The 13156-nt window shown below is 42.7% G+C and overlaps 1 protein-coding gene across 10 annotated transcripts in view; it reads left to right on the plus strand.

Moving 5' to 3' along the window:
* Positions 1–13156, plus strand: part of HLCS (holocarboxylase synthetase) — a 1696783-nt gene that overhangs the window by 357407 nt on the left and 1326220 nt on the right. For 7 of the 10 annotated variants that reach the window (XM_069636100.1, XM_069636108.1, XM_069636101.1 and 4 more), the window contains exon 2: positions 8945–9015. The gene's annotated coding sequence lies outside the window, so the exon portion shown is untranslated. Of the gene's footprint in view, positions 1–8944; positions 9016–10156; positions 10268–13156 lie in introns of all 10 variants that reach the window. The other 3 variants (XM_069636104.1, XM_069636105.1, XM_069636106.1) reach the window with 1 other exon arrangement.

Below are 13156 nucleotides of genomic sequence, written 5' to 3' on the forward strand. Positions count from 1 at the left end.
GCTCTTGGCAGCTGAGGGCGTTTGGATTCGGGAGGGGTTGATCAAATGGGTGAAAATCCTATACACTAAACCAAGGGCGAGAGTGAATTCGGGGAAGATTGTGTCCTCGGGCTGGGACATATCCAGGGGTACTATGCAATTATCCCCCATGCTATATATACTAGGCCTAGAACCAATTGCTATCTACTTTAGGAAGCAATTTTTGATGCTGGGATACGAGTGGGCAGAGTGAATCATATAATCTCATTATATGCGGATGATGTTCTCTTATATGTAAGAGACCCGCACCTGAATTTGCCACTATACTAGAGGTTCTGGACAACTATACTATGGTCTCAGGCATGCATTTTAGTAGACAAAAGTCCTGCCTGTTCCCATTGGCTGGCTTGAGAGGCAGAAATATAGAGAACTTGCCTAAGGTGGGGATCCAATGGCAGTTGGACTCGTTTTGGTACCTAGGTGTCAATATAAGACATACACCGGAACTGATGCATGAACACAACACTGAAGTAGCACTCAAGGGACTACGCAATTCCACTAGATTTTGGTCCAAATTGCCTTTGTCAGTGATGGGCAGGGCATCAATAGTTCAAATGATTGTTCTCCTGAGATTCCTTTTTACCATTTCCAAAATGTATATTACTACATCAAGGCCCCCTTCTTTCGCCTGCTTGAAACATTACTCCGACAGTTTTTGTGGGGAGTAGGTAGACATAAGTTAGCACTAGCCACACTAACCTTAACCTATAGAGAAGGAGGTATACAACTTCCGGATCTAGAAAGATATTACCTAGAGGCGCAACTTAGCTTTGTGGCCCGCTGGCTGTCTGACGAAGCCACGACAGAAACTGGATTGCTGCAACAACTGCTGGCCCTTCTACACCTAAAAGAACTCATCTGGGTCCCCCAGAACTGGCTAGGCAACGCACTCATGATAGTGACCTTGGGGAGGCGAATATGGCACAGAACTAGAACACTCCTACACCTGGAACACTCATACTCACTTGTGATCCCAATGATTTCAGATGTTGGCAAAGCCAGTTTGGACATAGCGAACATTAGACTCTGGGAGAGGATGAGGGTGTACACATGAGGGGACCTATATGAGGATGGAACTTTTAGAGACTTTGACTCGCTCCAGTCCATAGAGGGTTTGCCGGGGGGCAATTCCTATGGTACAAGAGGGCCAGAAGAGTAGCAAGGGAAAAATGGGAAGTATGGCCCGAAGAGCCGACAGCGAACCCTTTAGTGGCACTGCTATACAGCCTGGGCGATGGCTGGAAACTGGTGTCCAGAATATACAGCCAGTTGATGGATAAACCTAATCCCCAGAGTGCCACACTAAAAACGAGACGGGAGAAAGATATGGGGTTAGATATTGCGGAAAAAGAATGAGAGAGGGCTCTGGCGTTCCCCAAGGAAGTGTCTAGAAATGCTAGATTTCATTTGATAAAATAAAACGTATTATACCGCACATATATGACCCCAAATAGGGTGGCCATGTTCAACAAACAAACTCGCTCCAGGTGCACATGGTGTAATATGGAGGAGGCCCGATTGAGGCATGTGTTTTGGGAATGCCCTAAAGTACAATGCCTCTAGACTAAGGTGGAACAAACTTGCAGGAAGGCTGGGATATCTCGGTATAACTGGACCTCCAAAGAATGCCTCTTGGGGACTTATCTCAGATTAGCTAAGGTGAAAAACATTGTGAAATTTATGGATATGGCGTGTATACTAACCAAGAGGATCCTAGCGATAGCATGGAAACCAGTAAAGGTCCCACAGTATGCCGCATGGCACAGGGAATTGGAACGCTGGGTGGAAGCGAAAACCAGAACTTGGGGGGATGGTGTCTCCATATCTGAAGATGGGGCTAGTGTGGCATTTGATGCATGGAAAGCCCTGACATGGAGCGTGTTTCACCCCTCTGACGATAAACCCCCCTGAACGAGAGATCCCGCTGGTAATCAGGAGATTGGCATTGGTAGAACGCACCTGGATATGACACCTCTCTAACCCATGATGCACCCCCCACTCCTTTTTCGCCGCTACCTGACCTCACCCCCATCTCCTCACACGAACTATACTAAAACAGCACGTTGTATATAGAGACAGCTACTGTTAATTTGGTTTGGTGTTCATTTTTTGTTGCTATTGAATATACTGTGCAGCATAACAATATGTGATATATTGCAAATGTGATATTAAGAAATTCCAATAAAATAAAAGTTTTTTTTTAAAAAACAATAGTGAACATAGAGCAGTTCAATCTCTGAAGTCGAACACGTTAATAACTATAAGAAAAGCTGACAAAGGAGGCGTCATAATACTCCAGGATCGAGAAGACTACATCAGGGAATGTGACCGACAATTGGGTGACACCTGCTTTTATAAAGAATTAGAGATTGACCCAACAGAAACATTGCAGTCACTTACAGCTAACAAAGTAGATAAAGCTTGTGACCACCAGCGGATTACTAAGAGAGAAGCTGAATACTTGATCACTATTAACCCAAGCAAACATACATTTTACACCTAAGCGAAAGTCCATAAAACTTCAGACAAACCAACTGGTCGACCTATATTCTCTGGTACAGGTTCAATACTAGAACCCCTAGCAAAATGTGCAGACTACTTTTTAAAGGGGTTTGTAACAGAGATCCCTTCCTATTTACAGGATACCACCAGTTTTATTAACTTGGTGGAAGGGCATTGTTTTGACAGCCTAACAGAAATACTTGTTGGTCTTGATATAAGGTCGTTGTATTCCATGATTGCACAAGAGGCTACCCTAAATATGGCAGAGGAACTGTTACTTAGCAAGAGGGAATGCAGGATTACTCTGAATTCATTCATACTATGGTGCACAAACAGAAATGACTTTCGATTTAATAATAGATTTTACCAACATATTCATGGGACTGCAATGGGGTCTGCAGTAGCATCTACATTAGCCAACCTTTATGCAGAGAGTCTTGAAAGAAGCAAATTCTCGACCAATAAGAATCCATTTAAGGACCAAGTTAAATTCTGGAAATGTTACATGGATGATGTGCTAGTTATCTAATATGGAGATGTAACAAGCCTTGGGTATTCTTTGTTTGGTTGAATGAACAAAATCTTTATCTTAAGTTTACTAACAGCAGCAGTAAGAAGAAGATTGATTTCTTAGACATCACTATCTACATAGACAATGAAGAGAAGGTTCTCAAAGTGAGACCTTTTCATAAAGAGACTGATAGATATTCACTACTTGCTTATAAGAGCTTCTATCCAAAACATACTCGCGAAAAAAAAGTACCTTTTGGGCAGTTTTAACATCTGAAACGAAGCAGTACAAACAGAATGGAGTTTGAGAAAGAAGCACAGGTCTTGAGCACTAATTTTAGAGAAAGAGGATATCCCAAGAGGATCATTAAGAGAGCGCCTAAACGGGTCTTAGGCAGAATCCTGTGCAGTTCCCTTGGGGAACACTGCAAAAAGATTAAGACTACGTGAGTAAGCAGTAAACCCAATTGGTAGCAGTCTGTACCAACCAGATTTACCTGGTAGCTGTGGCTGAGCAGTCAGACTTCTCTCAAGAAGAGTAGGGCAGTATATAGAGTATACACAATAGGGCCAAAAGCACAGAAGAGCAAACTAACACTGACCAGAGCTTTGTATCAAAAGTGTATAATTATTTAAGTTAAAACACAGTCAGGTAAAGTATAAACACCTCCCTTGATAACTATTGGACAAGTCAGGGTTAAAACACCACTATTTGTTAAAACAGATGTGAGCGCGTAACCTAGATGGCACTCCACTCGTTAAGTTAAAGGGAGAGGAAAAGGCAGGGCATCAAAATAAAACAGTTCCCAACACTTTTAGAAGTTCAAAGCCAGGGAGTAAAGGCAGCATACACTGTAGAGCCAAAGTTCATATGCCAGGCCCACTTTAAATGGAGCAAAGCGAAATGTGCCCTAGATCACACAGTTTAAGATGCACTAAAAGTCTTTGCAGAATGTGCAAAAGAGATTGGGGTGATTCAAGAAGTAAAGTTAGATGGTCTGGGGCCAACCCAGTTGGAAAGCCAAGGATTTAAGGGTCACCTTTAGCAATCCGTGGAAAGGGAGGCCAGGCAGAACACAGTACCTTAAAGAGAGAGGAAGCTTCGGTGGTGGCAGTTGTTCCTGGCAGTGGTTGCAGTTCGTTGTTTCGACCAGGGGAAGAGAGGATCTCGTTGAGGAGGAAACTTGGAGTCGATACACTGCACAGGGATGAAACCAGCCACAGAGTTCGTCGGTTAAAAGGTGCGTTCCTTCTATTCGCGGTCAAAGTGGTGAAGCTTGGCTATCCGGCCGCTGAGGTGCTTGGCACGGGCGATTTGACCAAGAGACGTCTTTGGAAGGTGAAAGGGGCGAACTGGTTGATCCCACCAGCTCAAAGGAAGAAGCCTCGTCCAGCAGAAGATCTTCTCTTGTCGTTGGGAAAGTGGTGAGTTAGTTGCAGCATGGCTCCACCGGTGGTGTCGTCGTTGCAGATGGCTCAGCTTCTTCCCTCTTCGGATTCTTAGGTCCTGTGGCGACTTCTGAAGTTCCAGTCCCAAAAGCCCTGCTTTTATGCAGAAAAACCCCCATTCAACAGCCTAGCTGTCACTCAAACATGCTAAGTGGTGAGCCGGGCGGCTCACCACTGGGCCAATCAGAATAGAGTGCGACTTGGGTTGCTAAGGCAACGCAGTCCAGGGTGCCAATTCCCCTCCCCACACATCCTGTGGAACCCACACAGAGTGGCATCATTTGGAGGGCTTCTGTGGAGAAGCCTGCCAAAAAGTGGAACAAAGGGCCCGACCTTGGTTGGAGTTACAGAGATGGACACAAACGCCATTTTAGAAAAGAGTTCTGGCAAAAAGACCCAACCAGTGATTTAATATTAAATAAATAAACCGGTGGTATATTTACCATTGCACCAAAAAGTGGTGCGTTTAAAATAAATGGGGAAATCCTATAGGAAATATTCCGGTGGAATATTTTGCATGGTAACCACTGCCACCAGCCAGAAACACGACAAGGGGGGACTGGACAGTGCCCCCTTGGAAACAGACCTAGGGGCAATCGAATTAACCCCTTCCAGTACTTCCACAATATGATGGTTTGTACTGGTTCTGTTCACAATTTTGGACTAGTAAAGTCAAGGGTGACTTTACATGCCCTGGGAGACAGTAGTCAGTCCCAAGGTATGGAGTCTATGTTTGGGGGTCACTACGACACCCCTGTGTTACTGCACTGAGGGTGCTGTGTAACACACATGAAAAACAGATGATAGATACCCTATGGAGTAAAAGACCCCATAGCCCATAAGCACATAAAAAGTCAAAGACATACCTCAAATCATGCCTAAGAGTGGGAGGAAAAGAGTCTCACTCATAGCAGGAGAAAAAAAACAGACCCCAAAAATCCAGCAAAGCTGCTGGGGGACTCACTAGGTTTGGGAAATTAGCCTTGTAAGAGAATTCTCCCTAACAACGGGCATCGTACAATCATCGATAGGAATATTACAACAAAAAAGACGACTGCAATGACATTGTGTTTGTCAGCCCTTTCAATTCGATGTCACATCGCATCAAAAGGATAATAACTAAAAGAAAATAAAACAAGCCACGATCACAGAACAATGGGGCCTGAGTAAACCAGTAGGTCATAGCGCATGCAGTAGTTGTAGATTCTGCGCTCAAACAGAAAGATCAACAGAAGTGGAAATTGGTCTGAAAGCCCATTGACAACAAAGAAGTTTCACTAACTGCAACACAAATTGTGTCATCTATGCAGTGTGGCGTACCTGTAGAAAAATCTACATTGGGAAGACGGAACATAAAATCAAAGTTCACATTGGTGAACATGTTGCATCCGGAACAATGCACTCGCTGCCCCCATGCTGGGACATTTTTGCCATAGCTGTGAAGAATTTAAGTGGTCAGTGTTAATGTTGGCAACGATAAGAATGTTGACAAAAAAAGGCTCACACGAGAAGAAATGCACAATATATTTTTGACAAATAGCCATCAAGTAGGAATGAATGAACACTTTGATTGGTACAGCTTGAGTATGTGAGTTACACAATAGTAAGACATCACTAAGATATATAAACCTTAGATTTTACATGTGTAATGTAAGCAAATGATATTATGACATAAATGCTCTATTTCCACTTTGGATTTGGAGATAGAGTGAACTTCTGCCCCCTTGTCATAATATCAAGTATATGGCTCTTCTGGAGCAAGTTTACATATATTCCAGGTAGCTGTTATTTCTTCCAAGTGCACAGCATAGAGCTATGCTAAGATGGCTGCAAAAATGAGCATTGTGAACAGACGCGAGACATAACACACAACCCGCGTGATACCTTGAATATATTGAGGGACAAACAGTGCCACTTGTGTTGTGACTTGTGAACGCAGAGGGCTGCGACCTCAGAGATCCGAACGGGACTACGGAGGCTGCTCAGGTAGAACTGCTCCCTAACTCAAACATTAGTTCGTGAATTTCAATCTTGCAGACCCGCTCTTAGTTTCAGTCGGCTTTTTTCAACCTCCTGCACGCTTCATGTCTTCTCAGGGCTCGGATTGCGATGAGTGCCTGCAGCGTGTGTATATTGTTCACACAGGCAGAATTATTTAGATTTCGAGACGGTATCACGTGATGAATCAAGGAGTGGTTTATCGCAAACAAGGGTTCCACAAGCCTATTACGTTTCTGCCTTATCTTATAAAGTAATGAGGTAAATGAAGAACACATAGTCTATGGGCACTCCCATCCACTGCACACCTATAAACACTGGCAATGATGTCCAGTCAAAATTAGTTCAAAAGATTAATTAGTTAATTGAATACTTAATTGGTTCATTAGTTACTATTGATACATTCATTCAATTCAAAATTTAAGAAACAATAGTCGGTTTCATGTGTATGTATTGTTCTCATACATATGCCTGATACCATCATCTTAATACAAAATGATTTCTTCACCATCAAATTCAAAACATAGAAATTGCAAAGATTCAATAAAAAGCTCAACGAGTTTCGAGAGATGATTCCTCTTCTTCAGGAGCAACAAAGTCTTATTTACAATTCAAAAGAATATTTTCATGTACATTATAATGCCAAATAATCGTGCATTAGTTTCCTTTTTGTAGAAGTAGTCCTGTATTCCAACCTCTCTTTGTCAGTTAACATAAGATCATATCACCATGTGGAGTAATGGTTACTCTTGTTCTAGTGTGGTAATGAAGTGTCCCCTGCAATTAATACAAATGACACATAGTTATAAATGATTGAAGATGTCCACATTTATTTCCACACCTATTAGCTAATAAATGTGGATGCATGGATGCGTCATAGTACCTGGATCTAAGAAGGAGAGGAGATTTCGCTTTCATCTATGGGTAGCCAGGTTTAGCTTGTGTATGATGAAACCTTCAGAGTAAGTTCATTATCCTGCAATACAGGTATGTGTGTGTCAGTGCCTGCTTTTATCACTTCTGTGTGTACCAAGTTATTCAATTGGTATGCCTTGAATCAAACAGTTGGTCCGCTAAACCAAATGGTTAATTATTCAGTATGAGCACGAAATACATGCTCTGTAGATTCGAATTATTTACTGGAAAGTACACTGGAAAGGATTCCCATAATGCTCACCTCTAGGTTGTATTCAGGTGAAGGACAGTATCCATTGGTAGCCATGCGCCATATTTAAAATGTATTCAAATGCGATCATGGTGAAATCCTTTCACATTCTATGGGATAGAACATATTCCTTACTAGTCGCTGTGCCCATGCCCATTCGTGTCATCAGATCAAAGTTGTGTCCATATTTCTTACGGTGGATTCAGACGTTCTTGAATAACACAAGTAAACTGCTTTGCCTTGCCGCCGCTGTGACAAACAACTGCTTGTTGCTAAGCAACAGCCGCGTTATATACACGGTATGCCGGTTTGACAAACGTACTAGCGTTCTGTGAAGAGACTCATGGGAATTGTAGTGAATTCAATAGATACACAGAGCTCTGTGTTTGTAATTCCAGCACTGCGCCACACTTAAAATGTATTCAAACGCTTTAAATATTATTCTCAGCCACTTGCTAACACCAGCTCCTGCAGTAATAACGCAGACTGCTGATCGCAGAAGGCCTTGTTTTGCCTGGAGGTATTACGGAGCAACCCAAAATGTACACCCAAAGTGATCTCTAAATTCGATCAATCTCAGGGGGTGGTGCTGCTGGATATTTTCTGTGCCTGGCTTTTCCAAGTGAAGAATCCTGGGTTCTCCTGGATGTAAAGCAGGCAGTACTGCTCTATCTGGAAATGTGTCATAGTTAGTGCACATTGGATAATCTGTTCGTTACATTTGGGGGGAATACTCTGGGTAGGGAGGAATCTGTAGCTATGATTAGTAGATGGATTTGGGAAAATATCACTGAGGCCTATAAGGTAGCGGGGTACTTTTACTTGAAAGGCCTTCTGCGATCAGCAGGCTGCGTTATTACTGTGGGTGCTGGTGCTAGCAAGTGGCTGAGAATAATATTTCTCCCGCCCGAATGGGCGGGAGAAATATTATTGTCAGATACCTAAACCAGCACCCGCTGCCGTAATAACGCAGCCTGCTGCCTTCTACGAGCAAGCTGCGTTATTACGATGGGTGCTGGGTGTTAGAGATAGCTACTCTCTAACACCGCTTTGCGGACTGGAAACATGGGGGCAGTTGCTGGGCCCGCTCCCCATAGAGGCTCGAGGCCTCTTTTGTTTGTAACACGAAAGGCCCTAACACTGTCCCCGATTGCTGGGCTGGATGTTGGCAAGTGGCTGCGCTGGCATTTGTTCGGCTGTCGATTCTCGAGCCCCCCCCCCCCAAGAGTGAGTGTGCATTGTTGTGGGTAGCTAACGAGTTGCTTTTTCCCTATTTTGTAGGAATTGTTCTGCAGTGTAGAGGAAGATTAGGCAGAGACGACCTTTCCACTTGATAACAACGGGCCTAAGAGGTAAGCAAAGCTCACCCCAACTTTTTATTCTAAAAATATCTTTTTAATGTAGACTATTCAAAGGCCTTCTGCAAGCAGGATGTGTTATTGGGCGGTGCAGGTGGCTGCGCTGGGAATCAATTTTCTCCTGCCCATTTGGGTGGGAGAAATATCAATACCAGCCACTTGCTTGCGCTCAGCCCCGCACTAAAAGCACTGCCAGTGCTGGCAGAAAGCCATCTTTCAATCACAATGTAAAGAATATTAGAATGCTTTTCTGAGCAGGCTGTGTTAAAATTGCAGGGCTGTGTGCATTTGGTAGGCAGAATATTCGTCCTGGAGCCCTATGTGTTAACTTGATATAATAAAATATAAATTCCATGCACACACTAAGTCTTTAATTGATGTCTTGTTAACAATATGAAGGACTCAGCACTGTCCTGCAACACTGACTGAATGAAGCAGCCACACATCCTTGAACTGAAAAAAGTTTTTAGAGCTTTATTTGTTTGGCCACATTCATGCAGCGAACCTTTACATTTTACAGACATTGCACTGATGTTATTTATACTTCAGAGGAACACAGAAATCATTCCTGCATTCTTGCTAATTCTATATCTTGGGGTACAACTAATTCTGGTGACATTCAATATTAGTACAAAATTGCTAATCAAATTAGTTCATTTGCTAATCAAAAAAATGTAATTAGCAAAATCTGCTAATCAATTTTTGAAAACTAAGTTATGCCTTGTTTTGAACTAATTTTCAATGGACGTCATTGCCAGTGTTTATAGGTGTGCAGGGGACGGGAGTGCCCATAGATTATTTGAGTTCTTCATTTACCTCATTATTTCTTTGACTTCTGATACCAGAGTCATTCGCTCTCCCCTGCACCCTTGATTTTTATTAACTACCAGGGAGCCTTTGGAGCTCTAAACAATATAATACTCTGTATTCTTTTTTCCCAAAAAATGGTGTGCTTGGTCTCTATCTTTGTTCAGTAGAGTACCTTATAAAGTAAGCATTTTTACCTTACTTCCTATAGTCAAAAGCATTTATGGTGCACTATTTCTTAGTATGGTGTTCTTTCCCTTGTGTTTTATTATTGTAATACACTGCGAATAAAGGCACATTCTGAATGGACATTTTGATTGCATTTCAGACGCTTGCCATTCGTAATTTTGCATCTTGAGCTGATGACCTATATTATTCTTGAAGAATATATCCATACAGAAAAGGGAAGTCCACAAGAAACTGAAGAACACTTTTCCGAGTAAGCAATTGCTTTGGTGATAGGCATATTGTTGACCATTACAAGTGACATCATTTGTCACTGACCTATAGTTTCACGCGCTTGTGATGTGGGAAATTGAACTTCTCCACCAGTCCTATTCACAAGAATTCGAATAGGTGAGCTAGCTAACAGTGACACTGCATTTAGTTAAGGCTACTAGACCCCCACAATGAGTTTATTGATTATATCCTCCAAATTACAATGAACAACTAATCATAAGCTGTTCATATGTGTTTCATGATACAGGTTACCACAGAATAATAAGGAGCGAGCAACACCTTTTGTTTAGTTTTGTTGCCATGCGAACAGAAAATAACCACAGAAATCCCCAGAAGAATTTCCTATAGTAACACACAACGTTTTGATAGGAATTAAACATGTCAGGTAACAATTAGCCTGCTCTTACAGGCCAAGTAATCTTAATAGTTTAGGACTGCAGTATTTTATTCAAACTGCATATCAAATAAACTGTTTTTTTCATTCATTCGAATCCGTGTGGCATGTTTTGTATGTTTTATGTATCTTTCGCTATTTTTGCACTAATGATGTGAACATATGTTGTTTATAGTTGTTTACACTTGTACAGGTTTGTAAATATGTATGGTTTTATAATATTGTCTACAGGTTTCATTTCAGTCATGAACCTGTATTTTTTAACTGTCTCCTGTAGGAATGATTTATAGCACTCAGTCCTTATTTAACATTTTGTCATACGTTTTCTGCCAGCCTTGCAGAACATACTTGGCAGTTTCTCGAGAAATGGCTGAACCCCCACAATATAAGACAGTTCTACCCTGATGTTCTCTGCTTTCATAAAAGTGCACCAAAGGGTTCTGATTTGCATTGGTTCTGGTGTAGTCTCTCTAGGGGTTGGTATTGGCACAGGGAGGAGGGCAACACAAGAAGGACTCTGTGTCCCTGAACAATTGATTCTTCTCTGCTTGGTGTGTCTCTCCATTAAGAAATGGTCAATTCTGATGACCTGATCAATCAAGGCTTGTAAAGTAGTCGGCTCAGGAACATGGACCAACACATCGGTATACTCTTCTCAAAGCCCCATTCCCAACAATGTTAGTTGTTTTATTTCTAGACATGGTTATCCTGTGGCCAGTTGTTTGAACCGTCATTGAGAATTAATCCTGACGTAGGCAGGAGAATACAGTGGGAGTGGGTATGGAGATTGAGAGGGAAGGTTTCAGAGACATGTGTTGTCCTCTCAACTGGCCACAGTTCTACAGGACGCCAAGGCGACCTGCTATCAGAAAGACATATTATAAACACTGGCACTCCTTTTCATCATGGTACTCTAAATTGCAGGCTGCTCCAACTCCATTCATACTCTGTTACAGTTCTTAAAAAATGTCTTTGACATTTGGCTTTCTGTCGCCTTAGAGCTTAATGGGTGGCCAATAAAGTGGTATGAGAAGCCTACGGGGAGGTTCAGAGGGGAGACGTTGGTTTCAAAATTGTTGAAGAGCTACACCCTGTGAGAAACTCATGGTGACACAAGTAAGACAGACACAAGTGATCTCAGTTCAACTGTGTGTATTGAAAAATGAAAGTTTGCATGTGGGTTGGAAAAACACCTAATCTAAATCTAAATCTAGGATGGGGACAGGTGTCCACCATCAAATGAAAATAAGGCAGTCCTAGTGGTGTCAAGTCAAAAAAAAGGGCCTATACTAAGAAACCCTATTGCCAATTCCTTACGCGAAGGGTGTAGGGTTAAGTTTCATGAAAGGAGAGGAGTGTTCTCAAATGAAAAGTCAGGAGGAAGTAGCCTGTGTCTCCCTTCCCCACGTTTTGAGCACGGGGTAAGATGCAGTTGGAGGAGCACAGTACAGTCTCGGGCTTCTCTAGCATGAGACGACAGTTCCAATGACAGTTCCCAAGACCATCAATGACCAAGTCTCGTTTCCTTAGAAAGTCTCTTGCTTTTCGGTCTGATGCGTTCAGATAATCAAAAACAAAAGTTCCTTTATCAAATGAAAGTTCGTTATCAAAGTTCCATATGGGTGATGGTTTCCCCTCTGGGTCCCCCTCTTCTGGGCTGCCCCTTGTTGTATTGTATTTCACAAATCTGACCTTTCTTAATTGCAATCCACTGTACAAATAGGGTTATGGCTTCACCATTGGCTCCCCCTCTTCTGGGCTGACCCTTGCTCAATTATTTCTTTGCATCTCTTATTCTTTTCTCAGTAAACTTTGGGTGGTAGCTTAACTCTTGGGATCTCCCTTGTTCGGGCACGGACCTCTCTCGACTGCCAGCCCTTGGGGACGACTTCACCCCTGGATCTCCCTTGTTCAGGCACGGACCTCTCTTGACTGCCAGCGTTGAGTTTAACTTCACCCCGGATCTCCCTCGTCCGGGCTTGGACTCTTCTCTGCCTTTTTAACTTCTCAGGTGATGGCTACACCCCTGGATCTCCCTCGGTCGGGGTCTGACCCCTCTTGACTTTAAAATGAGTCAATTCCCTTGGTTTCTTAATGTTCATTTTCGCTATGGGATTCTCTTCCCTTTCTTTCACCGTGCTTATAGATCAAAGTCTTTCGATTGTACAGGGATTTTGCTTGACCCTCGGTATGACCACTTTTACCTATTTCGCCGGCCTTCCTACGGCCTTCTGGTAGGTGTAATTTTTTTTATATGGGGCTCGACTAGAGTCTCTCGAATTAGCACCCACATGGTGCTGCGTTCCCTCTGCAGCTGGTCTCCCCTTCACACTTTTATCAGTTCAATTACAGTTCAATACCTTTAGTTTGAAGCCTGCCATTCCTGCGATTATTACTCAACACATCCTGGTTCTTATCCGTTCTCCCCTCGACTCACCAGTGGTGTTGCACTGCTTGGCTTTTGGCTCCTCCGGA

This window comes from Ambystoma mexicanum, chromosome 7p (genome assembly GCF_040938575.1).
Source record: "Ambystoma mexicanum isolate Mex_15411 chromosome 7p, UKY_AmexF1_1, whole genome shotgun sequence".
NCBI lineage: Eukaryota > Metazoa > Chordata > Amphibia > Caudata > Ambystomatidae > Ambystoma > Ambystoma mexicanum.